Source organism: Bos grunniens, chromosome 11, assembly GCF_055505025.1.
Source record: "Bos grunniens cultivar Pamir isolate PY7600 chromosome 11, Bosgru_T2T1.0, whole genome shotgun sequence".
Taxonomy (NCBI): domain Eukaryota; kingdom Metazoa; phylum Chordata; class Mammalia; order Artiodactyla; family Bovidae; genus Bos; species Bos grunniens.
The window spans coordinates 20,422,329-20,445,170 of NC_141175.1; positions in this window are offsets into that span (position 1 = coordinate 20,422,329).

Genomic DNA, 22,842 nt, shown 5'->3' on the forward strand with positions numbered 1-22,842 from the left:
ATCACTCAACTAGTTTTTCTCATTAAAAAAAAAAAAATTAAGTGTCGCCTGTGGCTGGATGAAGCACAAACTGGAATCAAGATTGCTGGGAGAAAAATAAATAACTTAAGATATGCAGATGACACCACCCTTATGGCGGAAAGTGAAGAAGAACTAAAAAGCCTCTTGATGAAAGTGAAAGAAGAGGGTGAAAAAATTGGCTTAATGCTCAGCATTCAGAAAACTAAGATCATGGCGTCTGGTCCCATCACTTCATGGCAAATAGATGGGGAAACAGTGGAAACAGTGTCAGACTTTGTTTTTCTGGGCTCCAAAATCACTGCAGATGGTAACTGCAGCCATGGAATTAAAAGACGCTTGCTTCTTGGAAGGAAAGTTATGACCAACCTAGACAGCATATTAAAAAGCAGAGACATCACTTTGCCAACAAAGGTCCGTCTGGTCAAGGCTATGGTTTTTCCAGTAGTCATGTATGGATGTGAGAGTTGGACTATAAAGAAAGCTGAGTGCTGAAGAATTGATGCTTTTGAACTGTGGTGTTGGAGAAGACTCTTGAGAGTCCCTTGGACTGCAAGGAGATCCAACCAGTCCATCCTCAAGGAAATCAGTCCTGAATATTCATTGGAAGGACTGATGGTGAAGCTGAAACTCCAATACTTTGGCCACCTGATGCGAAGAACTGACTCATTGGAAAAGGCCCTAAATCTAGGAAAGATTCACGGTAGGAGGAGAAGGGAATGACAGAGCATGAGATGGTTGGATGGCATCACTGACTCAATGGACATGAGTTTGAGTAAACTCTGGGAGTTGGTGATGAACAGGGAGGCCTGGTGTGCTGTAGTCCATGGGGTCACAAAAAGTTGGACACGACTGAGCGACTGAACTGAACTGAACTGTGTCAGACTTCAACTGGACACAGACTCTTGGTAGCAAACAAAACAGACAAAAGTTCTGGCCCTGAGGACTTTGGATGAAAGGAAAGTGCAGCAGGCTGTGAGGGTGTCCCCAGCCTGGTGGGACCTGGGAGGATTGGGAGAAAGTTCTGCTGCAGGGTGTTCACTGCCTTGGAAGGAAACCTGGAGGAGGGCTGGGGGTGGCAGGGGGAGTGGGGGCCACACCCCTCCAGATGGGGTGCCCCCATCTGCCAAGGCCTAGAGAGGCAGCACAGCTCCTTCGAGGAATTATAATGTAGTTTATTTATTCATTTTAAAAAGTATTTATTTGGCTGCCCAGGTCTTAGTTGTCGGGCAAGCGGGATCTAGTTCCCCGACCAGGGATCGAACCCGGGCCCCCTGTCTTGGGAGCGTGGAATCTTAGCCGTTGGACTACCAGGGAAGTCCCTATTCATGTGTCTGAGCATGACTATATTGAGAGAGGGGCAAGGTGCATTAACAAGGCCTGAGTTCTAGAGTCAGGTGAACCTGGGTTAGAAGCTGATCGGACACTTGCTGGCTGTGTTAGCCTTGGACAAGTTTGCGTACAGCCTCTTGGCTCAGAGTTGGGGAGCCGATCTATCCCCCACACCACTCTCGGGGACGAGAGGTGATGGAGCTGAGGCCGGCACCATGCTGGCCCCCGCGGGGGCCTCCCCAAGCGTCTCCAGCCTCAGGGCAACCAGGCTGGCCACAGCAGGAGAGGAGGGCTTTCTCTCCACCCTCTGCTCGGCAATGACCGATGGGAACACAGCGCAGCTCGGAGCTTGAGGAAGACACAGCGAGCATCCTTCTGTTTTTAGTTCAATTCTATGAGCAGGATGCTCCCAGGGCTGATAGATTTTTCCAGTAATGAAATTGTAAAAAGAATTAAGTTATGCCTCTCAAGCTTTAAAGGACAACCAGTGACTTTTCCCCAGGCCTCCGGCCAGCCCAGTGGATGCTCGTTCCCCATGCTGTGGTCAAGACCCTCACTTCTTTCTTCTGAGCCTCTGGCATGGCCTCTAGAATGTCCTCCTGCTGTGGGGAGACCCTGGGGTGTTTGCTTCATGAACACACCTGGGACTGGAGACATAGCTTGCCAGATGAAACGTGGAGCCCTTGGCTCAAACATGCTTAAGGGTTTCAAGATGGCAACAGCAGAGCGTTAAAGCAGGTGCAGAGCCCTTCTGGCTGCCTGGGTTTAAAGCCAGCTCTGCCACTTACTAGAGTTATGTCCTGAGTCTGGTGATTTCAACTCTCTGTGCTCAGTTTCCTCATCTGTGAAATGGGGAGAACAGTAGCAGCAGCCCCTCCCCCTCCAGGGCCACGGAGAGAGCCACCTGGACTCTGGGGGTGTAGCTGAGTGTGGCTCCGATTCTTTCTCCCCTTCTCTCTCCCTCTCCTTTGATCCCCTTCCTTTACTTCCTTGCTTTTCTCTGGGATCCCCTTCTCCCCACTGCATCCCCAACAGGCTCTACAGTGGCTGATGCTGAGCTGTCCTTGCTGCCAAAACTGGTCTTCGGGTCAGCCTATCACTTGGGTCCTTCCCTCGGTGCACTGGGCGGCCCTTCTCCATGGTCCACTCTGAAGCCCATGCCCAACCTTCTTCCTTTGGGCAGAGGCCACACCTAGTGCAGACCCCTCCCTGGAGACAGCAGCCCCTCTCAGCACCGCTGCACTCAGGCTGTGGGGCACCTTGGAGTTTCACCTGGAATCTCAGGTAGAGAAGGAGAGCAAGGCTGGGAGGAGATGGAGATGCCTGACATCTCCGTGGGAGGAGGGAGATGTACATACAGAGGAAAATATGCCCATAATCCAAATATAAACAGAAAACCCTGCTAGCATGGCATTGTGCGGCTTTCTGTTCCTTTATTGAGGCAGAAGTGCTTTTTCTCTTATTTAAAGATCTTTATTGAAGAGGAGTGCATGGCACCTCACTCCAGTATTCCTGCCTGGAGAATCTCACGGACAGAGGAGCCTGGCGGGCTACCGTCCATGGGGTCACAAACAGTTGGAGACAACTGAAGCAACTTAGTATGCATACCGTAGCACGGAAGTATAACACGCTGGTACAGTAGGACATCCATAGCGTCTACCCACCTCATTCAGATTTCCCCAGTTTTGTTTGTATTTGCGTGTGTGTGTATTTAGTTCTATGTACTTTTATCACCTGGGTATGTCAGTGGCTCCAGCACCTTCGATGGTTCTAATGGCACAAGGTTCCCTCCAGCCGTTCTTTCTTAGCCCCACCCAATCCCCACCCCCACCTCTCTGACAACCATGACTCTGTTCTCCATCTTTCCTCTTGTGTCATCACGGCTGGAGGTAAATGGACCGAAGCAGTGTGTAACCCTCTGGGATCAGCTTTTTGCGCTTAGTGTGGCTTTCTGGAACTCCGCCAGGTGGCTGCGTCCGACGAGTGTTGGTGGCACAGATCTGCTGGGTGAGCTTACCATTCACCCTTTAAAGGGCCTCTGGTTATTTCCAGTGTTTGCCTGTTGCAAATAGAGCTTGTCTGGACATCCGGGTGCCAATTTTTGTGTGAATATAAATTCACACAGGAGTACAGTCACTGGGTGGGATGGCAGTCCCCTCTTGACTATTTTTAGAGGAGCCCAAGGTCATAGGTGACTGCTGATAACGTATTTTAATGCGAACTTTTCCTGTGACCTGGAAGACTTTCTTATGAGCCCTCTGGTGTGTGCGTGCATGCTAGGTCACTTCAGTTGTGTCCGACTTTGTGCAACCCTATTGACTGCAGCCCGCCAGGCTCCTCTGTCCATGGGATTCTCCAGGCAAGAATACTGGAGTGGGTTGCCATTCCCTTCTCCAAGGGGACCGCTCCTAATTCTTTGTGTTGGAGATTAGAGCCCCCCTCGGTCTAACCCAGGTCTGGAGATATCCCTTCAGGCAAGGGAGGTGCTTCACTCCACCAGCCTCCCCCCAAGAGGGTCCCCATTGCTGATCTTCCTTGGGCAGAGGACACAATGGATTAATTTTCTTTTTCTCCAGAGGCAGGACCTGGGAATTTGCAGGCTAACACATCCAACTCCAGACTCACCTAGTTCTCTTTATCTGGGAAACACTGTGTGTGTCACCTCTTGTATGGATGGAGTCCTTCAAGAAAGTGAACAGAGTCTGGTAAGGACTTTCTTCTGGGAGAACTGACTTCATCTGTTGAAAACTTGCTCACTTGTCTCCAGCAGAAAATGTCTCAGTGGAGACATGAGACATGAGAATGTCTCAGCCTTAGAGAATTATGATTAAATCATTCTCTTAACCCTAGAGACAGGCTGAATAAGACCATTGCATTTTCAACTCCTGCGAGACATTCGTAACCAAATGGTTAATAAGAAAATTTCCAAGTCATTCATTATTTACCCTGGCTGCATAATGCATGAAACCCATGAGCCAGACCCATTTGTATTTTCAACACTGGCCTCAAATGTCAGCCCAGTGCCTCACAGAGCACACCATCCCCCAAGGATGAATTTGGCCCTCTGGTTTGGCCCTTCCTCCCCTCAAGCTGGATTTTATGGGGAAGTGACCAACTGAGGTCTTGAAGCCTCTTGCATCCTGCCCACTATGCTGTTAGCCTGCATGGTTCTCCTTGCTCTACTAAATCCTAATCTTAGAGGCTTAACCCGGAAGTCCTTCTTCCACAACTCCTCCTAGACAGGAAGTGGTGCTCCATCTACCGTCTTCCTGGAGCATTTAGGGGCTCTGATAGAACATGTGGGACTACCAATACCACTATGACAATAGCTATTATGATTTATTTAGTTTCTAATACCTGCCAGACCTAGACACATTAGTGCATTGAATTCTCATAATAGCTGGTGAGGCAGATATTATATTTCTCCTTTTTTAAGACGAGGAAGCAGGCTTGGAGAGGTTAACTCACTCACCCAAAGACACATAACTCGTAAGAGGCAGAGTTGCGATTGCCTGCAGGAACTGTCATTCTTCTCAATCATTCCCTGCAGGAGTCTCTTCATTTGTTCAGTCTTTTCAGAAAACCAACTTCAGGTTTTGTTGATTCTGTTTCTTAGTTTGTGTTTTTGTTTCATTTATTCCTTCTACTTTCTTTGGATTTATTTTTCTGTTCCTTTTGTAATTTCTGGGGATGGATCTGAGTTCATTACTTTTCAATCCTTCTGCCTTTCTGCATTTAAGGCTAGGAATTTCCCTCTGAGTGCTGCTGTAGTTGCATTATACATGTTTTGAGCTGCAGGAGTTTATTATTTCATTCAAAATATTTTCTAATTTTCAGTGTGATCTCGAGTTAAGATTGTCCTCGCATTTGATGGACATCACGCCTCGCTCTTCATGAGATCTTTTTTCAGCATCGAATCACTCATTTTCACTTCAGTCCCTCCCTCTGGATTTATGGTTCAGGTTTTTTCCCAGTCCCACTGCAAGAGCGACTCCACCCCTATAGGTATGTGTTGGTGGGCTCAGGTTACATGCCTCTGTGCCACCTGCAACTTCTTCCCCACCCTGAGGTCATGATGACAACTAGGTGAGCAGGGTTATTAAATACTATGGAGTCTGTTTTAATCTACCACAAAAATAGCAGTTCATAAGTTTGGTGCTTTGACCATAATTGGTCATACATTTTGACCAAGGTCCACTTAATTTGAGAAGATCAAGCAGCTCACCACCTATGCATTCCTGTTTTCCAGGGACAAAAGGAAGTGGTGATAACAACGAACTGGAGGGAACTGTATGAATTACCTGGTCTTTATGACAGAAGATTTAATTTCACATAACCACTCAGAAAAAAAAAAGTGATAGAAAGTGAAGAGGAACTAAAGAGCCTCTTGATGAAAGTGAAAGATGAGAGTCAAAAAGCTGGCTTAAAACTCAGCATTCAAAAAACTAAGATCATGGTATCCGATCCCATCACTTCATGACAAATAGGAGGGGAAAAAGTGGAAGCAGTGACAGACTTTATTTTCTTAGGCTCCAAAATCACTTTGGACGATGACTGCAGCCGTGAAATTAAAAGATGCTTGCTCCTTGGAACGAAAACTATGGCAAATCTAGACAGCATATTAATAAAGCAAGACATCACTTTGCCAACAAAGATTCATATAGTCAAAGCTATGGTTTTTCCAGTAGTCATGTGTGGATGTGAGAGCTGGACCATAAAGAAGGCTGAGCACTGAAGAATTGATGCTTTTGAACTGTGGTGTTGGAGAAGACTCTTGAGAGTCCCTTGGACTGCAAGGAGATCAAACCATTCCATTCTAAAGAAAATCAACCCTGAATATTCTTTGGAAGGACTGATGCTGAAGCCGAAGCCCAATACTTTGGCCACCTGATATGAAAAGCCGATTTGTTGGAAAAGACCGTGATGCTGAGAAAGATTAAAGGCAGGAGGAGAAGAGGGCAGCAGAGGATGAGATGGTTGGATGGCATCATTGACTCAATGGATGTAAATTTGAGCAAACTCTGGGAGATGGTGAAGGACAGGGAATCCTGGCATGCTGCAGTCTGTGGGGTCGCAAAAAGTCAGACACGACTGAATGACTGAACAACAGCCAGTAAACGCAGGATCTTTCAAAAGTGGGGGAGGTCTGTGTTTTGAGTACAGTAGGCAGAAACAGGTGCAGTATCAGCCCCCCACCACCTTGTCATTCCGTGTATGGGCCCAAGGATTTCAGGTCCTGCAGGCGCCCTGGGGCTGGAAGGGCTAACGTGGCCTCTGGCTGTGACCCCTGGAAGTTGGAGGAGTACAGGCAGGCATCCAGGCAGCATTGGCTGTGGCAGATCCCTTGGGCCGAGGGTCTCCTGGCCCCCACCCTCCCTGGGTAAGCCACTTCCCTTGTTTCACAGGCAGAGAAGGACCTTGGTTCTCACTGGCTGCTTGACTCAGAGAAGCAGGACTCTTCCTATTGGTGCCGCTACCTTTTCTGGCTCAGACAACATTTAGTATCATCAGGAATGCAAACCTTCTTGCAATCGGGTCTCGCTGACCGGCACAGGCTTGGGGTTTTGCTATTTTAATCACAGGACTTGCAGTTCATAAACAGCCTCCACTTTCCTCATCTCCTTAAGCTGGGCAATCACAATAAGCTTAAACTTATTTCCCTTCTGTCATTCCTCTTTACCAACAGTTCCATAACCAGCTTGCCCAGGCTGATCAGGACTGTCCTGGTTTTAGCCCCAAAAGTCCAGCATCATGGGAAATCCTCTGGCTGGGCCAACTGTGACAGCTGGTCACCCACCGGGGAGGCTCACACTTGGGAGTATTCTGCTCCTCCTGTGACCTGAGACCAGCGTGGGTGAAAGGCACCCAGACAGAAGGGCTAAGTCGAAAGGAGGTTTGGGGGGGCTTCCCTGGTGGTACAGTGGATGAGAATCTGCCTGCCAATGCAGTGGACACAGGTTTGATCCCTGGTCTGGGAAGATCCCATATGCCACAGAGCAGCTGAGCCCGTGTGCCGCAACTTCTGAACCTTTGCTCTCAGATCAGTTCAGTCTCTCAGTCGTGTCTGACTCTGCAACCCCATGGACTGCAGCACACCAGGCCTCCCTGTCCATCACCAACTCCCGGAGCTTGCTCAAACTCATGTCCATTGAGTTGGTGAGAAGAAACAGCAATGAGAAACCCATGCACCACAGTGAAGAGTAGCCCTGCTCACCATGACTAAAGAAAGCTCTCACGCAGCAAGGAAGACCCAACACAGCCAAAAATATATGAACTGATTTTTTAAAAAAAGGAAGGAGGTTTCATCTTGCGGCATCAGCCTGGCGAGAGCTGAAACCTCCGTATAGCCCCTCCTGGCCTCCCATTTCTCTCCATGACTCTGTGCAGTGGGCTGGGGAAGGGCTGGAGGGGAGCCCTGAGCTCTCCCAAGGGTCTCCCAGAACACACCATCAGCCCTGTAAGCGCAACCGTCCCTGCAACAAGATTAACATGGGGAACACCACCTCCCAGGGCAGGGAGGGGCTTAGTGACCATCTCAGGCTCCCACTTCCTTTATAGATGTGAAAACTAAGCCAGGAAAGGAGGGGACGTTCCCAGGTAATATTAATGGAACTCAGTTTTGCTTCATAGCATTTGTGGGTGTGAGAACTGCACAGGTCTCCAGACAGGAGCCCAGGGTCAGCCATGTCTCTGCCATGAGAACCAGCCTTGGAGCAGCCAGTGTACCCCCAAGGGGCTCACCAAAACCCAGAGGACAAACGGCCAAGTCGTCAAGCTTAATGTTTGTAGCAAATCGGCCAGGACAGGGTGGATTTAGAAGGTTCCTGTGATGTTTCGTTTGACCAATTTTTATTTTTCTTTTGTGCTAGTATTTTAAGAAGTATTTTGGAGGAAAGACAGAGGAGAATCAGTATGCAGCTGCTGAATATGGCTTCTGACTCCTGGTTGGAGGCAGTGGGGGGCGGGGAGGGGAGACGGAGAGAGAGAAGGCAGGAGACTGAGAGCAGAGAGCGAGGGCAGACGGAGAGAGAGACGAAGGGAGAGACAGAGAGACGGGAAAAACTGGGGAGGGGCAAAGAAGGAGAAGCTGAGAAGGGACAGTTGCCAGCATATATGTTACTAATCTACTCTTATAAAGAAAACTAGATACGAAAATCTATTCATTAAAAAAATCTGGACTATATTGACTACATACTGTTAAAAGGATTTTTTATTTTTTTAAGCATGGGGTAAATTTCAAACACATACTCCAATAGAGAGTATGGTGCGGTGAGCCCCATGCCCCACTTGCTCTTCGACGGGGCTCAGTGATGACTAGGGCTTCTCTGGTGGCTCAGAAGGTTAAGTGTCTGCCTACAATGTCGGAGACCCGGGTTCAGTCCCTGGGTTGGAAAGATCCCCTGAAGAAGGAAACAGCAACCCACTCCAGTATTCTTGCCTGGAAAATCCCATGGACGGAGAAGCCTGGTAGACTATGGTCCGAAGTGTTGCAAAGAGTCAGACACGACTGAACGACTTCACTTTCTCTTTTGGTGGTGACTGGTCCTGCCCCTTCCATCCTCTTCTCTCCCAAATCTGGGTCACCGTGAAGCCATTCCAGAGCTATCATTTTATCTGTGAATATGATTGACGGTATTCTAGAATAGTCTGGATACATTAAAAAAAAAATACCCTTGAATATTTTCTCGAGGATGAGAAATTCCTGCAAATACAACTTTCCAGGTCCCAGATCCTCCCTTTTTTTTTGGCTTTCAACCTCGTCTCTCTGTCCCTTTGTCTTTCCTGTGCTCCCCAGCCTCCCCTAACCTGCCTTCCTCCACCCTGACCCTGTCTCGTCTTCTGGGGAGCAGGCAGCCCGGCTGACTCTCCCGCCATCCTGTCTTCAGTGAAGTTCCCTTGAGCTGAAGCAGTGGGCACTGGACATAGACAAGTCCAGCACAGCCTGACCGTTGTTATGAAGTCAAGAAGAGCTGGCCTAACCTTGGCCCAAATCTTCATAACCTTACATGTAAAAGCCCCACAATTAAAAACACAACAAGCTGATGAAAGTAATAAACACAAGCAAATATAGACACAGCGAACAAGCGAGGGGTTATCAGTGGGAAGAGGGAAAGGGGCGCTACGGAGAGGTAGAGGATTACGAATACAAACTATTAGGTATAAACTTCAAGGATATATTGTACTACATAGAGAATACAGCCGATTTTTCATAATAGCTATAAATGTACTATAACCTTTAAAAATGGTGAATCACTGTATTTTACACCTGTAGCTTATAACGTATAGCAACTATACTTGCATAAAAAACTAAATTTAAAAATCCTATTTTTATGAATCACTGTACAGGTGTAAGCGGTTAGAATGGATGACTGAATTGGTCTTTTGATGCATTGACCAGAGCTGTGCGATCTCAGACAGGTCACTTCACCTCTCCAGGAGCCTCAGTTTCCTTATCTGTAAAGTGGGGATGTTGGACCATAATGATGGTTTTCCAACTGGTTTTGGAAGCAGAGTCTTTTCTCTGTTTCTAACTAAAGTCTCCATGAACCCCAATATGTACGACAGTTATAGGGGGTCAGGGCCCATGGCGCAGGCAGAGATCAGGCTGCCTGGTCCACCTTGACCCTCTGTGCCTCAGTGGCTCACCTGCCCAACAGGTCTGATGACAGTTGAGAGGTGGCTGAGACATTTCCTGGGGTCAGACGTGGGACTCCTCATGGGGCTGGCTCAGTGAACACCAGCCTTCAGTTTTATTCCTGTGACCTGGATGAGGCAGGATGGGGTCAGGGGTCTTGGCTGTTTCGGCCACTACCCCTCTCTCACCTTGGTCCTCTCCCACCTCCACAGGGGTTTGGGAAAACCTCAGTGCTCCGTGTTCTCAGGTCCAGCGAGGCTGTGCTCTGACACCAGGTCAGGCGGGTCCAATGCCCACAACTCAGCCCCTGGCCCCCAGAGCCCCCCAAGGAGAGCTTGGAAGAGGTCAGTGCGGTGCTAGGTGGCAGGGTCACCCCTGGGGGGATCTTTGCCCAGTTCAGTGGTGCCCCCCAACCTTGGATGGCCCATGCCCTGAAGGCTCCCAACCCAGGAGTGACCCAGAGGCTCAGAGAATCACCGGCCCCTGCTTCCCACTGCGGCCTCCTCCCTTCCAGGAAGGGTCCAGGAGAATGAGCAGCTCTCAGGTTAATTATAACTATGGACAACTGCAGCTCGGTTGTCATAGAAACCCGTTGCTCCCGGCTCTGTCTGTGGGACCGCCGCTCCTTGACCTGACAGCCGTGGCGGGGATGACACCATCCCCCTCCTTGCAGTCTCCACAAGCTTCGGAGGGAGTTTGGAGGAGAGGGTAAAATGCAGCCCCAGAGTCTTCTCAATCTCAGTCATTCCGAACCAGCAGGAAACAACAGAGAGAAAGGCTCTCTGCATCTGGATCTGCGTCTGGGGAGACAAGGGTGCCCTGAGGGTGTGTCTGTGCATCCCGGGTCGCAGGGGTGGAGGGTCACCAAGACAGCCGGAAAGGCAGGGGCTCTGGCCCCTGTGTATCTGTGTCACCCCGGGTGAGTCACTTCACCTCTCTGAGCCGGATTTCTCTCTATAAAATGGGATGGTATCGCCTACCTCCTCAGTTTGTCCGGAAGATTAAAGGGGCTGATGCCCGGGCCACAACACCCGGGCTTGACAAATGTCAGCCCCCTTCCGTCTTCATCGCTAGCCCGGCTCCGTGAGGACATTCGGGGATGGAGAAGGGGGAGGGGGGACCCCTGCTCCGTGCCTCTGACCTTTTGGCTCATCACTTCCTGCTGGACCTGTTCTCAAAGTGGGATTGCCAGAGCCACTGGGAAGCTGGAGGGGTGCGGGGCCCAGCTGGCCCAGAGAGGTCACTGTAGGAAGCGGTGGTGGCCGAGTACTGTGATGAGGGCTGTGACTGCAGCGTTCACTCAGGGGGTGGCCGTGGACACTTTACCCAAACTCCCTGAGCATAAGTGCCTTATGTATTAATAAAATGGGCCCAAGATTTTGCAGGGTTTTTCTAAAGTTTATATGAACTCATGCACATGAGAGGGGGCTGGCACTGGTCGTTTAACTAATTAGCTTCCAGAAGCAGGACTGGTTGTCGGGGAAGCTGGGGAAAGGACCAGGGCAGGTGGGAGGCAGAGGCTGGCTTTTCTCTCCTCGCTTGTGGGACTTGTGAAATTCTATTTTTTTTTTTTTTTGGCCGTGCTGCACAGCATGCGGGATCTTAGTTCCCTGACCGGGATCCAGCTCATAGCCCTTGCAGTGGAAGCACAGGGTCTCAACCACTGGAGCCCGTGATGTTACTGAGATCACAGGAAGCCTGTGGCCATGAAGAACTATGGGGCCAGAGGGACCAAGGGCCCTGAGTCTTCTGGAACTGTATCTTGATGTCTAGATCTGAGCTCCATACATTCTTCTTGCTCTTGTCTTTTGTGAATGCTGGGGCCTGAGGGATTCAGTGATAGCTGAAGGTCAGTGACAAAGGGAATGATGGTGATGGAAATGATTGTGATGATAATGAAGACAGTGATGCTGGAGATGGTGGTGGTGGAGATGGTGATGCTGGAGACAGTGGTGATGGAGATGTGATGATGGTGATGGAGATGGTTGTGATGATGATGGAGACAGTGATGCTGGAGATGGTGGTGCTGGAGACAGTGGTGATGGAGATGGTGGTGATGGAGATGTGGTGATGGTGATGGAGATGGTTGTGATGATGATGGAGACAGTGGTGCTGGAGATGGTGGTGATGGAGACGGTGATGCTGGAGACAGTGGTGATGGAGATGTGATGATGGAGGCAGTGGTGATGGTGATGGAGATGGTTGTGATGATGATGGAGACAGTGGTGCTGGAGATGGTGGTGGTGGAGACGGTGATGCTGGAGAGAGTGGTGATGGAGATGTGATGATGGTGATGGAGATGGTTGTGTTGATGATGGAGACAGTGATGCTGGAGACGGTGATGCTGGAGACAGTGGTGGTGGAGATGGTGGTGATGGAGATGTGGTGATGGTGATGGAGATGGTTGTGATGATGATGGAGACAGTGGTGCTGGAAATGGTGGTGGTGGAGATGGTGATGCTGGAGAGAGTGGTGATGGAGATGTGATGATGGTGATGGAGATGGTTGTGATGATGATGGGGACAGTGATGCTGGAGATGGTGGTGATGAAGATGGTGGTGATGGAGATGTGGTGATGGTGATGGAGATGGTTGTGATGATGATGGAGACAGTGATGCTGGAGACGGTGGTGATGGAGACGGTGATGCTGGAGACAGTGGTGATGGAGATGTGATGATGGTGATGGAGATGGTTGTGATGATGATGGGGACAGTGATGCTGGAGATGATGGTGATGGAGACAGTGATGGTGGAGGCAGTGGTGATAGAGATGTGATGGTGATGGAGACAGTCATGCTGGTGATGGAGATGATGATGCTGGACATGGTGATGATGATACATGTCTCCAAGCACACTTCCTGTTCTCTGTAGTCCTATATCTCACCTGCTCTTGCCAGAGCAACACTGTGGCCACTCACTCATGACCACAAGGACCATTTCTACCTGTAGAGGGAAAGTAACTTCAACATTTCCTTACAAAGAACAAACTGCTGGGTTCTCCTGGTACACAAAGGTATTGTGAGAAGAGCAGTCTGCCTCACAGGACCCTGGCTTTGCCCTCTGAGTTCCTTCCTAGCTATGCTTCAGGTCAAAGAAGACAGTAACATGGATTGACTTCTAGAAGTTCAGCCATTGCCCGTGCTTGTCAGCCCTGTGGGATAAGATCAACAGACTGCTGAGACTCTCCAGGGGCAGAGTGGCCTTGTGAAAGGCTGAAACTTTGGCTCTGCCATTTACGAGCTGTGTGACCTCAAGCGTGTTCCTTAACCTCTCTGAACCTCCCATGCTGCTGTGGAAGATTAATAAGATCATATTTGTAAGAGGTCATAGTGCCACAGCAATCCTTGTCGGTGTTCGGGGTTTAGTGCCGTGGCCTGTGACATGCTGGCGGCATTGGGTAGACAGTGAGCCAGACCCAGACAGACTGAGCAGAACAGGGCGCGGCGCTGTTGGCTGGGTGCCTGGGGAGAGGTGGGGTCTCTGCCCACAAAGGGAAGGCTGATTCTCAGCACCGTGAAGTGGGCCAGGAGAGAAGAGATGAGGCCTTCTTGGCTCCTGGGTTTCTGAGCACTGGGGAGACCCAGTTCACATACACTGTGCAGGGATCAGCCACAGCTGGGGCATAGATGCAGTGTCCAGGCCTGGTCCCACTGACCAGGCTTCCCTGGTGGGTCTGGAGGACAAAGAGGAAGCCAGGACACTGGGAAATAAACAGAAGGCCATGGCTGTCCCCAGGCCTGGGTGTGGGAGCTCCTGAACCTCCAGGGCCCAGCTACTGCTGGGGTGGAGGACTCCTGTTACCTTCCGCCTCCGACTGCAGGTGGAAGGGCAGCCATGGTGCTGACAGCAGGAGTCAGCAGGTGGAACGTCCTTAGCGTGGAGGCCCGGCAATGTAGAGGCAGGAGAATGGCAGAAATGACCTTTGGTGACCACTGACCCCTGAGGACTCTGCATCCACTTTTGGCTCTCTTGCCATCTGGTGTTAGGCCTGAAAACTGCATCCTCGGAGGATCTCATTAAGGCCAGAGTGGACACACCTGGAGGTGGACTCCAAGCAAGCCGGGTAGGAATGGGCGGGCGTCCGAGTGAACTTGAGCTCCCTGAGGTTGCAGCTCCCCGAAACTGCTCAGAAGCCGGGAGGATGGGAGGCTGGGCTGAAGCTATTCCACTGAGCTTCTCTGGTTTGTCCCATCCTCTGGCTGCCCCAGGCAGAGTGGGGGGCAGTGGGCTGATGGAGGCCTTGATGGAGGGGTTGGGGGCCAGCAAGGAGAACCCCATCTTTGGAGCCACATGCGCCTGAGCTGGAACCAACATGTCACTTGGTACATGTTCCCTTCACCTGTGGTGGGGGTCATTGGAGGAAGGAGTTAGAGGCACAGAGTGGGTGCTATTCCCACTGCAGGGGGAGGGGAGGCTGGGAATTCCAGGATGGGGGGAGGCGCCCCTTTCTCAGCCATCTCGGGGGCCGGAGACCAGGCCCCAGGTCAGTGCTCCTTCCCAGGACCCAGGGGCCGCTTTCCAGCCCATCCCAGCCCGCCTGCCTGCCTGGGGGGCAAAAAGGCAGAAACCACAAGATGGCTTTGGGGTCCCGGTCTCAATTCCTGGACCGGGCCTGGCTCAGGGACTGACCTCTTGTCCTGCCCAGGCCCATGATACTGGGCCAGAGCAGGAGGACTCCTTGTTGAAAATGGGGGAGCAGGACCCTAGAAGAAGCCAGTGCTATACTCCCTCCGGTTGGACCCCGGACCACCCTCCAGGGTAGGAGCTGCCTTGTGTGCATGTCACGAGTAACCCAGACGCCAGCTTGCGGAGGAGGGAGGCTGTCCACGTGGGAAGGGCAGCTGGTTTCTTGTCTCTGTTCTAATCATTCCCTGGAGATTTGCCTTCCTCGTGGCCTGGACAAATGCTGCCGCCTGTTACTGTGCCTCGGCAGCCCTTGAGCCTGTACACAGAGACAGCGCCTCCCCATATGCCTCACTGTGCAGCCAAGTGGGGCCAGATTCTGTAAGCGGGTCTTTCTAAAGGCTCAGGGATGACACAAGGGAGATAAAGGCCACACTGACAAGGGTTTCGATGGCTCAAAGGCATAGCAGCTGCTCTTTAGCAGAGGATTTAAGTATCCACAGATGGTCTGTGCTGAAAGGGTTCTGTGGTCAAATGTGGCTGCGGAAGGCCGAGCTCAACAGAGCTTAATAGGCCTCCCTGCTTCCTTGCAGGACTTATCAGAACCTTTAGAAGGCTGGGAAATTTGTGACAGGCAGCAGTCGTCAGTGCTTCTCAAACTTACGTGACTGCAGAAACCTCTCTCCCTACAGCAACTTGTGGTACCGCAGGTCTGGGGAACACGCTTTGGGAAACTCTACCCTTTGGGGTGGAGGTCTCCTTGTCTGGCTCCCTGGCTTGCCCACTTGTGTCCAAGGCTTTTAATCTTCCAGTGTAGGGGCAACCTTAGGAAGTTCAAACCGAAGTCAGAGAGCTACCCAAAGAGTTGGGCACCCTCTTCTAGGCCCTGGGGGCTGGTCTCCCCAGTTCCACCCACTCAATGGGGGAAGCCTGAGAGGTGGTAGAGCCTGTCTGGGGTCCGTCCTGGAGATGCTGCTTCCATCCTGGCAGGAAGTGCCCGGATGTGGTGAATTCAGACCCTGGACCCAACTTTATAGTTCCTGGTCCTTCCTCTTTGACTTGCAGCCAACTTAAAGACCCCTCCTACTGACAACCTGCATGAGGGGGAACCACCTCTCGACTTCTGTCCCCGCCCACCCCCTGTCCCCGCCGCACCCCCCCCCCACCGACAGTGCTACCCTCTCATGCAGACCTGCCCCAGCCTCCCCTCTCTGCTCTGGCGGCCACTAGACTTCTGAGGGCTCCAAAGGAAGCCCAAGCATAGGTGTCAGGTTTTGGACTTGCCCAGGCCCCTTCCTTCTTCAGCCAGCCCTCACCCACCTGTCCATTCTGTGCTCTTCTCTGCCTGTCTGGGTCCTGGGGGCTGACCTGGATGAACTTGACAATGACTCTCCTGTCCCCTGGGGCCCATTGGGTTGGGCTTTTGGGGAAGCCTTGTCCAGAGATGCAAGTGCAGGAGGTGAGGCTGGAAAGGCCCGTGTTCTTCCCTGCCTCAGAGCTGCGTCCAGGCAGGGGTGTCCCCCTCCCGTTGGCCTGGGATGGCGCCAGCTCCCCATGGGGCTGGATGCCGGGGGCTTCAACCTGCCTTATGGTGCGCTGCCCTCCATTGCTCCCCTCAAGTGGGCTCTTCAGGATGCAGGCTGAGCACACCTTCAGGAGCCTGGCCTTTCTGCTTGGGGTGGGGAAACTGTCCAGCACCAAGCCTATCCTAGCCAACATTACTTGATGCCTACTTCAGGTCGGGGGACCTCGCGGGCCCTGTGAGCCACAGACACAGCAGGGCTCTATCTCCTTCTTTAAACCCATGTTCAGGTTACACAAGAGACAACTATCCACCCTTGCTTTAAACTTTAAGTTCTTTATGGACAGCAGCAGATCTGGGGCTTCATGATCTCAGCAAAGCAGGCAACAAAGTCCCCACTTTGCGCCTGAGGGATGGAGCTGCACTTTATCAGGGCAAATGGGAAATGGCCAACAACCAAGCCAGGGTTGTCAACGGGATGGGGAGAAAGGTGCAGAGGGGATTAGCAGGGAAGTGGGCACTGCTTTTAATGTCCCCTAGACATTTATCTCACACTGGCCCTGGGCTGGAGCGTGCAACCAAGAGGCATTTCACAAATTAAGATAAATCCTGTGAACCCTCAGCCCATTTCAATGCTTAATGCCAAACATAAACACATTATGCTCATTTCAGAATCTGGAGGAGTTTGAATAATTCAAGCCCATCATCATTTACTCCAAAACACCTCATTTCATCTTATGACTCATCTTTGAAAGGAAAAGACGAGAGAGATGTAGGGCAGCAAATCCCTTGGGACTGAAACCAAGAAAGTGGGGAAAGCTGTGAAGAGGAGACTGCGAGCCTCTAGGATGGACCCGGCCCCAGGGCCATCAGTCCTGGAGAATTGGTCCTGGAAAGAGTCCACCCAGGCAGGTACGGAGAGGTCTCCGAAGGAAAGGCAGATCTGATTCAGTTCCTTGTCTTGGGGCAAAGACCTCATCCTGCCTGGACCACAGCTTGGTCATCTGTGGGATGGAAACGATGATTCCTGCTTTCAGTTGCCGTGAGCCTGGGTCAGCACATGTGTGTGGATGAGGGCGGACGCTGATGTCACGTGCCCCTGCAGCTCCTGGAGTGAGCAGCACGCCTCTGCATCCTGCTGCATTGTTGGTGGTTTGGGATGCATGTGTCCATGTCCCCATCCAACCATGAGCCCTGGCGGGTGAGGACCACGGCTTTCTCTCAGTGCCTAGCTTGGCCCTGGCCCAAGCTCATACTTGTGGCCTAAATGCTTTTTCTTCCGATCACCTCCACATCTCAGGGGCTGAGGCTGGTGTCCAGATTCTGGTCCTTGTTGCCTCCCCCAGCATCCCCCACCTTGCCCTCTTCTGTCTGTCTCCATCACAGACCTGCCTCCTCACTCTCCTCCCAGCCTCCCTGGTGTGGTGGGAAAAACCCCAGTTTTAGAATCAGAAAAAAGAAAACCAAAAACCAAAAGCCTGAGCTCAAGTTCTGGTTCTACCCTGGGTGTGACTTTGGACAAGTTATTTATTTAACCTCTTGGTGTCTGTCTTCAATGGGAATGCACACAACATTGCCTCTTACACCGTGGTCCATGGGGAGAATTAGAGCTGATGACTCTGAGGCCAGTGGCCCCCCAAAACTCCTCCCAGGGTGATGGTGGTGGTGGTTGCCGTTTCAACCTACCATCTACTTCTAATCCTTCAGCCTCCAAACACCTGCCGAGGCCGGCAGTGGGAAAGGCTCCTGTGGCAATGGCGGGGGCTACAGAGAAGAATGAGATGTGGTTTGGGCTCCCAGGGAGCTTGCCAGGTGTGATAGGCTATGCTCTAAAATAGCTGCAGTTCAAGGGACATTTGTCATGTGGGCATGGAGAAAGAAGATAGGAATTGTAGCTGCCAAGTGTCGAGGTCTGCATGGAGGAGGGAGCCCGCAGATGGTCCTAGAAGGCTGGGAGGGATTCAGAGATGGAAGGCTGAATATGGGAGGAAAGAAGAGAGTGAGCAGCGACTCTGAGAGAGGACCAGGCAGGAGGAGTCCTGGCCTTGGTGGGTTCTGTGAGCAGAGGAGGGCTGCCTACAGTGATCTGGGAGGGAGAATGTGACCCAGATGGGGAGTCATGGGGAGCAAAGACACCTTAGACAAGCCCTGGAGATTGAGTCTTAGCCAATGCAGTAAGGCAAGAGAAAAAAATCATCCATGCTGGAAAGGACAGAAGAAAGCTGCTTCTATTCATAGATGACATGATTAACTGTCAAAAATCTCAAGTAATCTATAAAAGATATCTCACTAGAACTAAAAAATGAGTTTAGCAAAATTACAGGATAGAAAGTCAATATACAAAAATCAATTGTATTTCATTCTGTATTTTGAGGGGGCTTCCCTAGTGGCTCAGATGGTAAAGAATCTGCCTGCAATGTGAGAGACTCAGGTTCAATCCTGGGGTCAGGAAAATCCCCTGGAGAAGGGCATGGCAACCCACTCCAGTATTCTTGCCTGGAGAATCCCATGGACAGAGGAGCCTGGCAGGTTATAGTCCATGGGGTCGCAAAGAGTCAGACACCACTGAGTGACTAACACTTTCACTTTCACTGTATCTTGAGGGTGAATCTACACAGATGATAAAATGATGTAGACCTGTACACACAGGTTGTACCGATGTCAGCTTCCTAGTTTTGATACTGCACTCTGGTTACATAAGAAGTGAAGTGAAGTCACTCAGTCATGTCCGACTCTTTGCGACCCCATGGACTGTAGCCTACCATGCTCCTCCGTCCATGGGATTTTCCAGGCAAGAATACTGGAATGGGTTACCATTTCCTTCTCCAGAGGATCTTCCTGACCCAGGGATCTAACCCAAGTCTTCTGAATTGTAGGCAGATGCTTTACCGTCTGAGGCGTCAGGGACATATAAGATACAAGTATTGGAGAAAACTGGGTGAAGGGTTCAGAGGGCCTCCGTACTATCTTTGCAAATTTTTGTGAATCTATAATTATTTTAAAAGAAAAATTAAATAATTTCTATTTCCATGTACTAGCCATGAATAATAAAAAATTGAATAAAACACTATTTACAATAGTTTCCCAAGACATGAAATACTTGGGTGCAAATCTAACAAAGCACGTGTAGGATTTGTGTGTTGGAAACTATAGATCTCTCATGAACAAAATGAAAGAAGACCTAAATAAATGGAGAACCATATTGTGTTCATTGGAAAACCCAATCAAATTTTATAGTGTCCATTCTCTCTGAAGGGATCTGTAAATTCAACATGATTCCAGTTGACATTGCTGTATCCGGAGCCTGGAGAACAGATCAGAAGGGGGCAGAGAGGGTGTGAGGAGTCCAGGAAAGAAGTCCGGCTGAGAGCTGAAGGTGCATGTGGTCCATGATGGCCGTGCTGGGAGTGGACACGGGAGAGTAAAGGGCGGATCTGAGAGACACTGGAGACAAGATCAGCAGGATGTGGGGGTGGAGGGCCTGCAGAGCCAAGGAGAGGGAGAAGTCCAGGATGGCACACACCTTGGGTCCTGCTTCCTGCCTTGAGAGATCGGAGGTGCCCTTCAAGAGCCAGTCTCAGTGGGGGAGCAGCAGGTCAGGGGCCACCAGTGGCCATGACTGGGTGCAGGCTGCACTGGTGACCAGCAGCTGGTGAGGTATGGACAGGAACAAACTCAGGAAGGGGCAAGACAGAAAGGGGTGTGCTCTTAGGGGCCCTGCTCCTGCTCCCACTCCCTGGAAGGTGACCCCTGGAGATGAATTTCTTGTAACTTTTAAGTTCTTTTCAACTTTCAAAGTTTTCTTCTAAAATGCTGATTCCTGCTGGGGGCACCACCCAGAGGCCTTTCCTCTGACACCACATTGCCTGGGCAATGCTGCATCCGGATCCGTGTCCTCATCTGAAACTCAAACAATAGGGCCCGTGGACAGGCCCTCAGAGGGGCAGAAGATTGAGGGCAGAAAGGCAGCCAGGAGGGGCCTGGGTGATCCATGGCCCCCTAGCGGATGGCAAACCCCAGGCATTGGCAGTAAGGTGGGGGTCTTTCCTTCCTTCCATGGTTCTCCTGACTCCTTGCAGAGAGCTGGGTTTATTCCCAAGAAGCAACCATGTCAGTGATGAGCACAGACCCACAGGAACCCAGAGCCCCTGTGTGAGACAGTTTCTGTGGCAACCAGCCCCCGGAAGAGAGGGACCTGTAGTGTTCCTCGGGGTGGAAAATTAGGAAACCGTGATCATATGTAAGACAGCCCACCCAGGGCCCCCACCATGGTACTCTGGCTGTCAGGTGGGGTTTGAGGAATCCAGAACCATTCATTATTCCACCCAGCATGGCCTGACGGGGCTGAGCCCATGTGAGTGCTGAGGGTCCAAGAATGAGCAGATCACAGCCCTGGTCTGCAATGCTGTGGGGCAGGGGGCAGACAAGTACCGGGCAACAACCGTAGAGGGGGATGAGCCCACTGGGACCAGGGCTGGACTTCAGGGCCAGGGGGTGGAGGGAGTGAAAGATGCCAGCACCAGGGAGGGTGAACCAGGGCTGGGGCCAGATGGGATGCAAGGCCAGGGTCCCACGGAGACCACAGGGTGCCAGAGAGGAGTACTGACAGGGGCCCCAGGAGAGCACGTGCTCTATGACCACACGCCCCAGGACACTCCCCCGCCACCCCCTGTCACTGTCGTCTGCTGACACTGCCCCCGACCTTTTGGCTGCCTGAGAGGAAGATCAGGATCGGGAGGAACAGCTCAGCTGGCCCCCCGAATAAAGAGAAGATGGGGAAGAAGTGACCCACCCCAGCCCAGGGACTTCTGCCGTCCATTCTGGCTCTGCTCCAGGTAGGCCCAACCTATGCTCTGGACTCAGCGCCATTCCTCCAGGCCTCTGGGATCCATGTCCCTGTAACACAGCCTCTGGCCTCACTTGGTCTCTGGTCTATTTGCTGAAACTGTGATCTCCCTTCCTGACGATGCAAAACGACCCAGATTTTCACCCCCTCTTTTCCTAAGCTTTCCTTTGCCTCTTGATGAGAATGCCTGAGAAAGCGCGATGACTCTTCAGGGCCGAAGCTTGGCTGAAAGGCCAGTGAGGGAGCAGTAATTACCCAAGTAGTGACAGGTGTGCTTCCTGTTGCTGCCCTGGGAAATGTCACCCATCTGTCAGGAAGAGCCAAACACCCGCCCACACCTGGCTCCGGAAGCAGGCTGCCTCTGGAGATGCCAGCTCCACAAGGTTTTCTGAAGCATTTGCTCACTCACTCAACACGCACATACTTATTTCATAAGCCTGGGGCCGGGGGGCCAGCCTGGCCACTCTCCTTTCCTGATGGCCATCCTTGACTCTTGCCTCAGTTTCCCCAACTGTACCATGGTGGGCAACAGTGGTATCTTTTCACAGATTGTTTTTGAAGAGTGAATGAAGTAATACGTATAGTTCAGTTCAGTCTCTCAGTTGTGTTTGACTCTTTGTGACCCCATGGACTGCAGCAATCAGGCTTCCCTGATTGGCCACCAACTCCTGGAGCTTGCTCAAACTCATGTCCATCGAGTCAGTGATACCATCCAACCATCTCATCCTCTGTCGTCCCCTTCTCCTCCTGCCCTCAATCTTTCCCAGCATCAAAATCTTTTCCAGTGAGTCAGTTCTTCACATCAGGTGGCCAAAATATTGGATCTTCAGCTTCAGTACCAGTCCTTGCAATGAATATTCAGGATTGATTTCCTTTAGGATGGACTGATTGGATCTCCTTGCTGTACAAGGGACTCTCAAGAGTCTTCTCCAACACCACAGTTCAAAAGCATCAATTCTTCGGTGCTCAGCTTTCTTTATGGTCCAACTCTCACATCCATACACGACTGCTGGAAAAGAGGACCTGCCAAATGTGGAGCCCTACTCAACCCTGGTCCAGGTCATGGAGCATGTGGCCCAAATTAGACCAAAGAGACACAAAGATTCCATCCAGAAGACGCTCCCCACATTCCCCCTCATCAGGGATGACCAGAAAGGCCAGGCATTAGTGTCCCCATCTGGACCCTGAGGATATGTGAGGCACTCTGTTCCTGCTGTAGCTGAGGCCATTCACCCTTCCTGGGATCCCAAAGGGAGCCAGAGTGGGTTTCTGATGCTTGCACCCCAAGAACCCTGATACAACCTTCTGTGATCAAGACAAAAGGGGTGGGCATCTTCCATCTGGGATTTGGCCCCCTCCTCTGGCAACTGTGCCCAGACTCTAGGGGAGACTGATCAGTGATATATGTGGGAGCCTAGAAGAGGGCCCCTCATCTAAACTGTGGAATCAGAGAAGGCTTCCTAGAGGAGGTGATACCTGGGTGAGGACTACAGGATGAAAAGGCATTAGCCAGGTGAAGAGAACAGCGAAGGACATTCCAGGTACAGGGAACCCAGAAGAAAATAGGGCTGAGTGAAAGGAAGCGGTGGTTGGGCGTGGTAGCCAGCCGAGGTTCTGGAGGAAGGCCAGAGCCGCCTTCGGGGCTCCCTGCCAGCCTTGCACAGTTCCAGCCCCAACCTGGTCTTCGTTCAGGGATGAGGAGCTGGCAGAGGCCATTAGGGACAGGGTGCTAATGAATCGCACCCCATTGACTCTGCTGGCTTTTGTGAACACGCCTGCAATGGCTAATTTGCTTGATTAGCATTGATGCCCTGGTTCTGAGTTGTTCTGTACAGTTGCTCAGTCTGTGGCAGGCCGTCAGACCTCA